At 46.4% G+C, this 12,000-nt stretch overlaps 2 pseudogenes; both read right to left on the reverse strand.

Moving 5' to 3' along the window:
• Positions 1-3,197: 3,197 nt before the first annotated feature.
• Positions 3,198-3,746, reverse strand: LOC112301991 (ferritin heavy chain pseudogene; annotated as a pseudogene).
• Positions 3,747-9,723: 5,977 nt separating this feature from the next.
• On the reverse strand, positions 9,724-10,275 carry LOC128779937 (ferritin heavy chain pseudogene; annotated as a pseudogene).
• Positions 10,276-12,000: the final 1,725 nt, after the last annotated feature.

A 12,000-nucleotide genomic window follows, 5' to 3' on the forward strand; every position in this document is an offset into this window, starting at 1 on the left:
ACAGATTCTAAGGAGATAGTGACAACCTTAGAAAAGTTTCATGGCAGAATCTAGAATAATCCCAATACATGTGATGGGGCACACTGAAATTCTGAGAGGTAAAAAAAAAGTCTTTGTGTAGAGAATCTGGAGTGTGGTGCACCCAACCAGGAGAACTGAAACAAAAAAAAAGTGATGATGATAATGGTGCCTCTCTCGCCTAACAGAAGCATTCTGGAAAACAACCTAACTTTTCATTGTTCCTGGCTCAGGCTGTGACATCAAGAAGGACAAAAAAATTTTGACAAATGTTACAGCCAGACCTCAAAGGAGCACCTGTAGTTTTCTTTCCATAAAACTGCAAGAGGCTGAACATAATGTGATTTCTTTGGTTACAGAAGATCCACAGGCTGCCTCATGCACTGAAAGAATGGGATCAAAACTCAGAGTGTAAAGGTGCGACTCTGAGCTGGCCGAATACAGAGAAACAAGTGAGAGTCCCAGGAGCACCCCACTTCCCATAATGAATTCATTGTCAAATCATGAAAATATTACTCTCTATGAAAATGGTATCTTTGGCCAGGCAGTTGCTATGTTATGTACTACGTATAGTACTTCAAAATATTCCTAGTTCCGCTTATGTTTCTTATAAGTATTGATTTTGTTAGTTTAAATTTAAATATAAACCACAAATCTCTAAAGTTGGAACTCAGTCAAAATTTTGAGAACTGAATTTTGCAGACAAGAATTTAAAATTAATTTTGATTATATAAATTTAAGGGTAACCTGCCCATTTATCTGATAAAATTTTTATTTTAGTAAAATAAGACAACAGGGCTGCATACCATAATTAGGTGGCTTGAAGTTTTCCACAGAGAACATTTCTATTCCCATTGTTAATTGCTCCTACGAAATTTTACAGGTGTTCACAAACAGCTGCTGATGAATATGAACGTTATTCTTATTAGATGGTGAGTGTTGTTAAATGGAATAAAAGCAAAATGACATCGAGATGAAAGGATAGTGCCTGAGAAACAGATGGAGAATCACAGAATCCCAGAGGATATTGGTGGTCATCTAGTCTCACCCTCTCAATTTACAAATGAAAGTCCAGTCCCAGAGTGATTAGCTAGTTGGTAGTGTGTGAGTAATAGCTTGTGACTCTGACTTCAACTCCAGAGTAGGAATTACTGCTAAAGGCACCCAGTCTACAAGATGGCCTCCAATGATCCTCACACTCCACACTGAATCTGAGCTAGCTCTGTGTGACCAATAGAATGTGGTGAAAGTGGCATTCTGGGACTTAAGACCTGTAGGCTAGGTCTAAAGAAGACTTGCAGCTTCCACCTGAGCCTCCTGGAATGCTCACTTTTGGGAAACCCTTCTATTAGGAGTCTGTTCCCATGATATGGGAAGCTCAAGCCACATGGAGGACTTGTAGACGCCCTAGTCAACAGACCTAGTTACCTTCCGTGTCAAACACCAAACACTAACTGGCAGCTTCATGAATGCACCACTTTGCACATTCCTCCCTATAGAGCCTTCTGAGAACTCTAGCCTTAGCCAGCATCTGACTCCAACCACATGATAGGCTCTAAGTGAGACATTTCTGGCCAAGTAGAGTGAACACAGAGAACCATGAGGGACTATAGTAAATTGTTGTCTTCATCCATTAAGTTTTAGAATGCTTTTTATGCAGCAACGAATAGATAATTGAAACAGAACTAAAAAGGGGTCCAGAATCTCACTCCTTTACTCACGCACGCAATGAATAAGTTTCATATGCATTACTTCATCAAGGAAACTGTCTTCCCCTCTCTTTTTAACCAAAGCAGATCTGACTCAGACATCCAAAGGCAAGGATTAGTCCTCTTTTTCCCATTCTAAATTCTCTAATCCTGAACTTCCCTAAAAATAATGACAATAACCTCAAATGGCATTTACGTGTTAGTCATTAATGCTAAGTGTTTACGCTCATTTAATCTTCACAAAACCATTGCGATCTGTTCTGTTATCATCCCCACTTATGTATGAAGAAACTGAAGCACAAAGGAGTTTACAAAAACTTGATGCACACCATTAAACTACTAAGTGTGCAGATTCCAAATCCTCAACAATCCAGCCCTTTATCCAGGGTTCAGGAAATACACCCTCTCTCCATCCAGGGTCCAAGTGATACCCCCTGACTCCATCCAGTGTCCCACAGAATAGCCCCATGGTTTCGGAAATATCCTCTCCCTCCATCCCAGGTTCAGGGAATACCCCCTACTTCCATCCAGGATCTCAGAGAATAGACCCACCCTCCTCCAGGGTTTGGGGATGCCCACTCCCTCCACCCAGGGTCAAAGGAATACCCCCTCCCTCCATCTGGGGTCCAGGAAATACCTCCTCCATCCATTCAGGACCCAGGAAATATCCCTCCGTCCAACCAGGGTCCACAGAACACCACCTCCCTCCATTCAGGGTCCAGGGAATACCCTCTCCCTACATCCTGGGTCCCACCAAATGCCCCTGCCTCCATCCAGGGCCCCAAGAATACCCCTCCCTCCATCCAGGGTCTCACAGAATAGCCCCTCCCTCATCCGGGGTTCAGGGAAAACAGCCTCTCTCCATCCAGGGTCCTGGGAATACACCTTCCCTTCATCCAAGGTCCAGGCAATACCTGCTGCCTCCATCCAGATTCCAGGGAACACCTTTTCCCTCTGTCTAGGGTCCCACAGAATAGGCCCAACCTCCTCCCTGGTTAAGGGAATACCCCCTCCCTCCCTCCAGGGTCCTGGGAATATGAACTCTCTTCTTCCAGGGCCCAGGGAACACCCCCTCCCTCAATTCCGGATCCAGGGAATACCTCCTACCTCCATCCAGGGCTCAGGGAATACCCACTCCCTCCATCCAGAGTCCAGGGAATACCCTCATCTTCCTCCAGGGTCCCAGGGTTACACCCTCCCGCCATCCATGGAGATCCCAAGCTGCACGTGATGGGGCATGGGTGAGTGAAGAGACGCCTGCACACGTACTTTAAAACTTAAAAGGTGAGGGTTTTGCACACACGAGCCAATGAAACACCCTTAATTATTTAGCAACCAATAACTAGGGAGTAATGATAAAACTCGAACATAAAAACTTAGCTGAACCTTTTATACAGCAATATGGCAATGGCAGGCATGGCAAGGTGCCCGGCGCAACTCACCTCATGGCTAGGGGAACGAAGTCCCGGCTCAGTTCTTGCCGTCGCCCAGGGTGAGCTTGCCAGAGAGGGAGTCTGCCAGGCTGTCTTCCGGGGCCGCCATCTTGCGCAGGTTGGTGATATGGTCCCCCAACTCTTGGATGAACATCACTTGTTGATGCAGGTAGCCCTGCTCCAGCAAGTTACAGATGCGACCCTCCTTCTTCTCGGTGGCCAGCTGGTGCAGATTCAGCAGGCTCTGGTGCACTCTCTGGGCCAGCTGCAAGGCGCTCTCGAAGACACTCAGGCTGCTCTCCCAGTTCTCTTCCTCAGGCCCGGAGACGTTGCACAGGCAGGGGTTGTTGCCACGCTGGCTCTTGAGCCCCAAAAGCTTCTCCACGTGCTCCCTCTCCGTGTTGGACTGCCGAAGGAAGAACAGGCTGAAGGGCTTCAAGGCCACGTCTTCCCGGTCGAAGTAGCGGGCCATGGACGAGTACACGTAGGAGGCGTGCAGCTCCAAGGTGACCAGGTTGTTGACGGCGGCCTCACACTCGGGGTGGTAGTTCTGACGCACATGCCAGGGCACCAATGCGGCCGCCATGTCCGGTAGCGTAGGTGCAGAGTCGGGGCACCAAAGGCAAAATGTCCTGGAAGCGCGAGCTGGAGCTGCGGTGTAGCCTGGAGCGGCTGCTGGATGAGTCAGCGGTGACGCGGAGGGGTGGTGCTCCAGTGTTCAGCAGCAGGCGGCTGGCGGTTGGCTCTGAGATGGAACCGGAAAATGGAAGGTTGGGCCTGAAGACGGAAGAAGTGACCAATTCTCGCGAGTGTTCAGGAGAGGACGCGAGGAGGATCCCTGGAGCGGGAGGGGGGCACAAAGCGGGGTGCCAGGGGCGTCCAAGTGGGCCGCGTAGCAGCCACATTTTCATGGTTCCATCACACCCTGGGGGAGGCAGGGAGAGTCTGTTCTCACCTCCTGACAGTTAATGTTTTTAATTTTGCAGTAATATTTCTATTTTGCAAAAACTTTATCTGTCTTCTAATTCCTTCTACGGTAGACATTTTTGTATTACAAATCCATTTTCTGCCCTTAAATTTCTGAGAATATGAATTTCAACTTGTGGTAAAATCCTCTTCTGTTTCCTGTGTTATATCTGGGTTCTCCCTGCCCGGGAGTAGTTCTGTGTATTCACGGTCTGTTTTTCTTTTTCTTTCTCCTACGTTCGGCAAACCTGTGTTCCTTCATAATTACGAATAAAGGACTTATGTGATCAACCGAGGTAATAATCACGCATGTGATCTGGAGTTGTGATGTCCATTGCGCTGCAGGGCTTCTGCTGGAGTGGAAGGCTGGAGTGTGCTGAGTTACTCAGTGGGGTTCCTTTGAGGACAGGTGCCCTGGCTTATAGGTAGGAAAGGGGCACTCCTTGTGGCCAAAATCAATATGACATTTCTGACATTGGGGGACTAATAGTTTTTACTTCTAGGTAGATGTGTCCTGTTGTTTCCCTTCTCTGCAGGTCTGCAATTGTTTAAGCACTCATTCACTGCCTTTGGAGTGTAGTTTGGGGAATGAAAGGGGTTAGATGCCACAGTTGAGTTCTGCCCTGTGTAAGTAGGGCTGGGGGATGGTTAGAGCAGGGCAGGGTGAAGCAGGCCTGCTGTTCACAGAGTAGCTCTTTAATCTCACAGTTGACCAAGGACCCTCTACAGTGCTGCAATTTCATTTACTCCCTTAGACTTTCTCTGAATGTGATCAGGTTTTCTACCGCGGTTGTTTCAAATTCTCTGCGTTAACCAATCTGGTAGCCTCTGCTTTTCCTGTCTTTCAAGAATCCCTCATAATTTCGGGTTTCCTAATGACATTCTTTCTTGTGTGGGGCATGTCTGTGCAAATAATGTCGGTGTTTAGTTTATGAACATGATTCTTTTGTGATCATTTCTTAAGCATTTTAGAATGAAAATACCCACTTTTTGAATATCCAATACATTCACAGATTCCAGAAACCACAGAGTTCTCTCTGCAGGCCACCATTGGGTATTATTTGTTATAATCAGGAGAAGAAAAAGAATTAAAAGGAAGAAATCGTACTCATGTTAAGAAAAATCAGAGAGTCAGACTGAAGAAACTTTACAAGCATATTCCTTAGCAGCACATTTTTTCAAGTGCATATAGAACATTTATTTACCAATATAGGCCATATCCTAAGCGACCATACAGCACTCAATAAATATAACATTATTCATATCACGAGAGAAATGTTCTCTGATCACAATGAAATAATTACATGAAGATATCTGAAAAACACCCAACTATTTGGAAGCTAATAATGCATTTCAAGTAATCCAAGTGTTGGAAAAGAAATTATTTGGGATTTAATGTCAACAAAAACTCAGCGTATCCACATCTGTAGGTTAAAGCAGTACTTGCATGTTAATTCATATCACTGAATTCCTATGTTTGAAAAGAGGAAAGCTCTCAAATCTATCATCTAACTTTTAACCTTAAAAAGTAGAAAAAGACTAAAGTAAACCCAAGTCAGGCAGAAAAAAAGAAATTATAAAGACAGGAGCAGGTAACAGTGAAATCGAACACACAGAAAAATAAAAACTCTATGAAATCAATGAAATCAAAGCAGTTTCTTTGAGAAAATTGAACAAGTCAATAAAAACATAAATCTCTAGACAGGCTAACCAGAAAGAGAAGGAGGAGGCGGAGGAGCAGGAGAAGGAAAAGGAGAGAGAAGGAGAAAAAACACAAATTACCAGTTTCAAGAATGAGAAAGAAGACATCACTATGGATCATACACTTACTCAAAGGATGAACAGGAAATACAATTGTCATACTGTATTATAGGAAATGTATATTTTGGTTTTCATCCCCAGGTCCCAGCCAGAGGTCCTGAAACCTTTTTCATTTTCCAAGTCATATGAGTGATAGAAGCCAATTTCATTATAATCCTTGATTTCTATCTCCTGCTTTGGAAAGGACTCTGGAGTGATAAAGGTGAAAGGGGACTTTGGCTATCTAAAACACACTCCTTTCAGCCATAAGTGAGTTTATGATGGTGAGGTAACTTTTGGGAATGACCTAAGGATGGAGGGCTGGTTGCCAGGGGAACCAAGTGTGCTACTAGAAGGTTGGGGCTTCAGGCCTTCATCCCGACCTCTGGGGAGGGGAGAAGGCTTGGAGGTTGATTTAATCAGGAATGGCCAATTGTTTAGTTAATTATGCCTATGGTAATGAGGCCTTCATTAAAGCCCTAAAGGAAGGGGTTCAGAAGCATCCGGGTGGGTGAACACACAGAGGTCCTATGACGGCCATGCAACTAGAGCAGTCAGGGAAGCTCCGTGTTCCTTCTCGCCTTACCTTGCCCATGCATCTCCTCCACCTGGCTGATCCTGAGTTGTATCCTGTTATAATAAACTGGTAATCTAGTCAGTAAACTCTTTTCCCGAGTTCTGTGAGCCGTTCCAGAAAATTGTCAAACTTGAGGAGGAGGTCACAGAAACTTCCAATTCATAGCCTGTTGGCCAGAAGCACAGCTGAGCACCTGACTTGCAAGCAGTGCCTGAAGTGCAGGACGGGAGGCAATCTCGGTCACCTGTGGGATCTGACTAACTCCAGGTAGTTCCTGTCGTTACTGAACTTTAGGTCTCCCAGTTGGTACATGGCAAGTTGGAGAATTGGTTGCTGTGGGAAAAAATGGACACATTTGTGCTCAGAAATGTACTCATCAGGAACGGGCAAATTTATGCCAATAAATTCAACAATGGAGTGCAAATTACACTATAGGGTCACCTAGTACATGAACTTAGATACAAAAATTCTAAATACAAATGGTACTAAAACAACTCCACATGACCATGGTGTATACATGTAATCACGAATGTTCCTTCCAGAAGAAATATTTACCCTCAATAGCCTCGTAAATTGAGCTTGGCTGTATTCCCTGCTCTTGAAATGTTTTTGAATAGCAAGAGAAGGAGAGGTGTTAGTTCTTGGAATGTTCGTTAAAATTCGCCTGTGAAGCCATCCGGTCCAGGGCTTTTTTTTGTTGGGAGGTGCTTTTTGTTTGTTTGTTTGTTTGTTAATAACTACTTCGATTTCCTTAGTTGTACACCATCTGTTCAATTTTCCAGTTTCTTCTTGATTCAGTTTCAGAAGAGTATATATGTTTCTAGACGTTTATTCATTTCTTCTAGATTGTCCACTTTGGTGGCATATAGTTGTTCGTAATAGCTTCTTTTGCTACTTGCACACCTTAAACACAGATATTATTATATCAGTCTCATCCTACCAGTGGGTGGATGATCAGTGCCCACTGTGCGTAAATAACACCTACTGTGCATGAGTGAGTCAGCACAGCAGGACTGACACCGTTGTGTTTAGAAAGGCCTCCTCGTGAGGTTAGGCCTTGGGCCTGGTATCTGGGAACTTTGATTTGGGGAGTGTTCCCACCTTTCCCAATTGATAACCATGTCAATGTGCCTACAGTGGGTAAACAATATAGTTTATGCTGAACACATGTTTTGTTTCTGTGGGTATGAAGTCTTGGTACTTGCTAAGCCAAGGGTGCCAACACCCAGCCCCTGATACAAACCTGGAGCGCTGGGTCTATAAAGAGCTTCTGAGCCTCAGAGTTACGTTCCTGATGGTTCAACTTGGAGGTCCAATGGGCATCTCAGGTTTTACATAATATGGCAGTCCCGCCCCTGGACAAAAGTCCTCAAATTAATAAACAGTGCTTCCATCAACCCAGCTATTCAATTCTAATCACCAGAACCTAGGTTATTTTCCTCATCTCTGAGTCTTCACCTCTGGTCCATAAGCAGAGCTTATCAGCTCATCCAATCCATGTGGAATTTGCCCACATCTCTTCATTTTCTCAGTCACCACAAGAGTTCAAATCCCATTGTCTTTCACCTGGACCAGCTACAAGATCTCTTAACTCACAGGTGGCAAACACAAGGCCCACAGGCTGAATCTGGCCCTCCACCTTGTTTTATCCAACCTGGCACCTTGTTTCTACCCAGCAGCAGCACTGAGCTCCTTGGCCCTAGTTAAGGAGTAGTTACATGTATACAGTCCTAAATTACATTGGGCCCTTTGAAAGCAACCACAAGGCTGATGTGGCCCCCAGTGAAAATGAGTCTGACACTCGTGTTAACTGGTTTCCCAGCGTCAGCTCTCCCTCACCCTCTACATTTTGCAAAGCACTGAGTCATTTATAACGTGCAAGGGAATTTATTCTACTTCGTACTCAATATCAGAAATTTGACCTTCAGCCTTAACTTTGTATTTTTCAGTCCTATGGAGATAATTTGCGGTTTGGGGTACCATGTCGCGCTAATGAAAGAAAGAGTACAACCAAAGCAAAAAACTGTATTTGGATGTTTTGTCAGGGTAATATGCATGTCCACCATGGGGACCATGGGAAGTCACTCCCATGTCTCTGGGAAAGCCAGCCTAAGGCTCAGTTATCACTGCAGTTGCTCAGGGTGAGCTTGTCAACGTGGTACTCTGCCGTGATGGCTTCTGGGGACTTCATCTTGCTAGCCAGATATTGTTTAGAAACATTAACATTTCCATATTTTAATAAACTAAAAACCTTCAGGTAAAATGTAAGAACCCTCTAATTTTTGCCCAGTCTCTATTGTTTCTCCAGGGCAAGCACACAGATAATTTTAATGCCAGGCTTTGTACTTTTAGCATGAACATACATCTATTTTCACCAGGGCCCCAGACCATCCATCTCACCACCCCCTGCCATATAGCACATGTTATATAAGCGGAAGATTAATTCTGCATTTTCCATAGTCCCAAGGAATATCCACTCCCTCCATCCAGGGTCCAGGGAATATGCTGTCCTTCCGTTCAGAGTCCAGGGAATACACCCATCCTCTCCAGGGTCCCAGGGATACCCCTTCCCTGCAGGGTCCAGGGAATACCCCCTCCCTCAATCCAGGGTCCAGGGAATACCCGTTTCCTCCATCCTGGGTCTCACGGAATACCCCTCCCTCTATTGAGGCTTCAGGGAATAATCCCTCCGTCCTTACATGGACACAGTGATACCCCCCAGGGCGCGGGGAATGCCTTCTCCCTCCATTTGGGGCCCAGGGAATAACCCCACCCTCCATCCAGGGTCCAGGTAATACACCCTCCCTCCATCCTGGGTCCCACGGAATGCCCCTCCCTCTATTCCAAGGCCCAGAGAATACCCTGCCCCGTATCCAGTGTCTGGGGAATACCCCCCCCTCCTCCATGTAGGGTCCACAGAATACCTCCTCCCTCCATCCTTGGAGATACCGAGTTGCACTTCTTTGGGGCATGGGTGGGGGGCGGTGGTGGAGAGACTGCTGCATACCTGTTTTAAAACTTAAAAGGCAAGGGTTTTTTCGCACAGGAATCGATGAAACACCTTAATTTCTTTAGGAACCAATAACTTTAATAGAAGAATTGGTAACGCTGGAACATGAAAACTTAAGTGAACGGTTTGCAAGGCCAACGTGGCAATAGGCACGCTCAGCACGGTGACCAGGGGAACTCACCCCGTGGCTATCGGGAAGGCAGTCCAGGCTCAGTCCTTCTTGCTGTCGTCCAGGGTGAGCTTGTCCAACAGGTACTCTGCCAGGCCGGATTCCGGAGCGCCCATCTTGCGCAGCGTGATCACGTGGTCCCCCAACTCTTTGATGAACATCACCTGTTGCTGCAGGTAGTGACTCTCCAGGAAATGGCACAGGTGGCCGTCTCCCCTCACGGTGGCCAGCAGGTGCAGGTGCAGCAGGTTCTGGTTCACGTTCTTCGCCAGGTGCAAGGCGCAGTTCATGGCCCTCAGGCCGCTGTCCCATTCATCCCAGGGAGGACTGCTGATGTCCCGCAGACGGATTCGGCCCCCGCGCAGGTTCTGCAGCCGCATCAGCCTCTCCGCGTGCTCCTTCTCCTTGTTGGACCTCTGCAGGAAGAACTGGCTGAAGTGCTTCAGGGCCACGTCTTCACGGTCGAAGTAGAAGGCCATGGACGAGTACACGTAGCAGGCGTGGAAGTGGACGCTGATGTGGGCGTTGACGGCGGCCTCACACTCAGGGTGGTAGTTCTGGCGCACAAGCGAAGGCTCGGGCAGCACCTCCATGTCTTCAGGCACAGGCACAGGGCACCAAGACTATGGCGGCGCAGAAGCCGGGGCTGCCGGGTGGGCTGTGGCAAGGAGGGCTGTGGAGACTGCGCAGCTCTGGAATGTCCGGCAGTGACGCGACACAGGCGCGATCACGTGTCAGCCCTCAGGCGCTGCGGTTGGCTCTGAGGGGGGACCGGAAGAAGCGACCCACTCAATAGTGTTGAGGGACGGAGGAAGGAGCATCCGGTACGGGGGTGGGACTTGCGGTCGGGGTCACAGAACGGCCATGATGGCGGGGATGCTTGAGGGGGGCATAAGGGGGACAGCGGCAATGACACTTTCCGAGTTTCATGCCAACCTGGCTGTCAGGTCCTCACAGTGCTGGGCATCTGCCCTGAATGCCACTTTAAAATGTTCTTCTGGAATACAAGTGCCCCTGTTTTGAGTTAATCAGCAGCATGATTTCTCTGAGCAACTTATTTGAATATTGCCCTAATGTGATTGTTTCATTAAACATGGCCCTTTTGTGGTGTCACTGGTTACATTTTATATCACAAGCTGTGTTTGAATGACTTCACATCTACATGACGACAGTTCCGACACCCCCACTGAGCTCCTAGACCTTGTTCCCCATCCCTCCACCCCACCGAAGCCAGTCCCCCCTCCCTCCCCCACCGCTACCCTCCCCCTTGATTTTGTCCTTGTGTCCTTTATAGTAGCTCCTATAGACCCCTCTCCCCACTATCCTCTCCCCACTCCCCTCTGGCTATTGTTACATTGTTCTGAATTTCAATGTCTCTGGTTATATTTTGTTCACTTTTTTCTTTTGTTGATTATGTTCCAGTTAAAGGTGAGATCGCATGGTATTCATTCAAACAAATAAACCCAGTTTATGCCACTGTAAGCCATGTAAGTAGTCCTTTATCTTACTGAAAAAGCAGCCAAAAGAGCAGTGTCTCCAAGACTTGGTAGACCAGTGCTTAGGGAATGAAAACGAGTGGTTGACAATTATACTCACACTCACACAAATTTCTATGAGCCTAATCAGGTATTTCTATAAGAATTAAATCACATTTTTACAAGAATCTTAAGCATAATGCAATGTAGGAGATTTGTTTAATGAAGAAAGAATCATAAACAGGTCTCAGTCATTTTCTATCAGACTAAAATTACACAAGTGATAAACGTAATCTGAGGCTGCCAGAGAGGTCTGACAACCACTTCACAGGGGAGTCCTGAGGGGTACATGTTTCACACAGTAGATGAGTTTTAGACCAAAATTCAGTATGTACACTAACTTATCAAAAATATTCATTTCCCTCTTATAAAATGTTGGATTTTCTGTTTCAGATTTTCTTGACACAATTTGTGAATAGGGCTTGAGTGTTTCAAGGCCTGAAGGAGTACTCATTATTCAGACCAGATCTGAGAATGTCTTGCAGTCTTTGATGAACTAGCTCAGAACCCGCCCTGTGAAGTTTGGAAGTGGGTAATGTTCCCAGTTGTGTTGCTGAGGAGGGCCCAGCAGCGTTTATACCCAGTGCTCACATGGCTTCTCCCTTCCTTGAACAAGTATCACAGGGAAGGGGAGGAAAGGCTATCCGACGAGGGATAAAAACCACAATCTTAACTCCCAAAGCTGCCTTGTTCGGAGCATACCTGCAAGTTGGGGCACTCCACAGAGAGGTAGTTGTATATCTGGAAGTTGTTCACAATTGATAAGATTTCTTATCATCCACT

The sequence above is a fragment of the Desmodus rotundus genome, chromosome X, assembly GCF_022682495.2.
Source record: "Desmodus rotundus isolate HL8 chromosome X, HLdesRot8A.1, whole genome shotgun sequence".
In the NCBI taxonomy this organism is placed as follows: domain Eukaryota; kingdom Metazoa; phylum Chordata; class Mammalia; order Chiroptera; family Phyllostomidae; genus Desmodus; species Desmodus rotundus.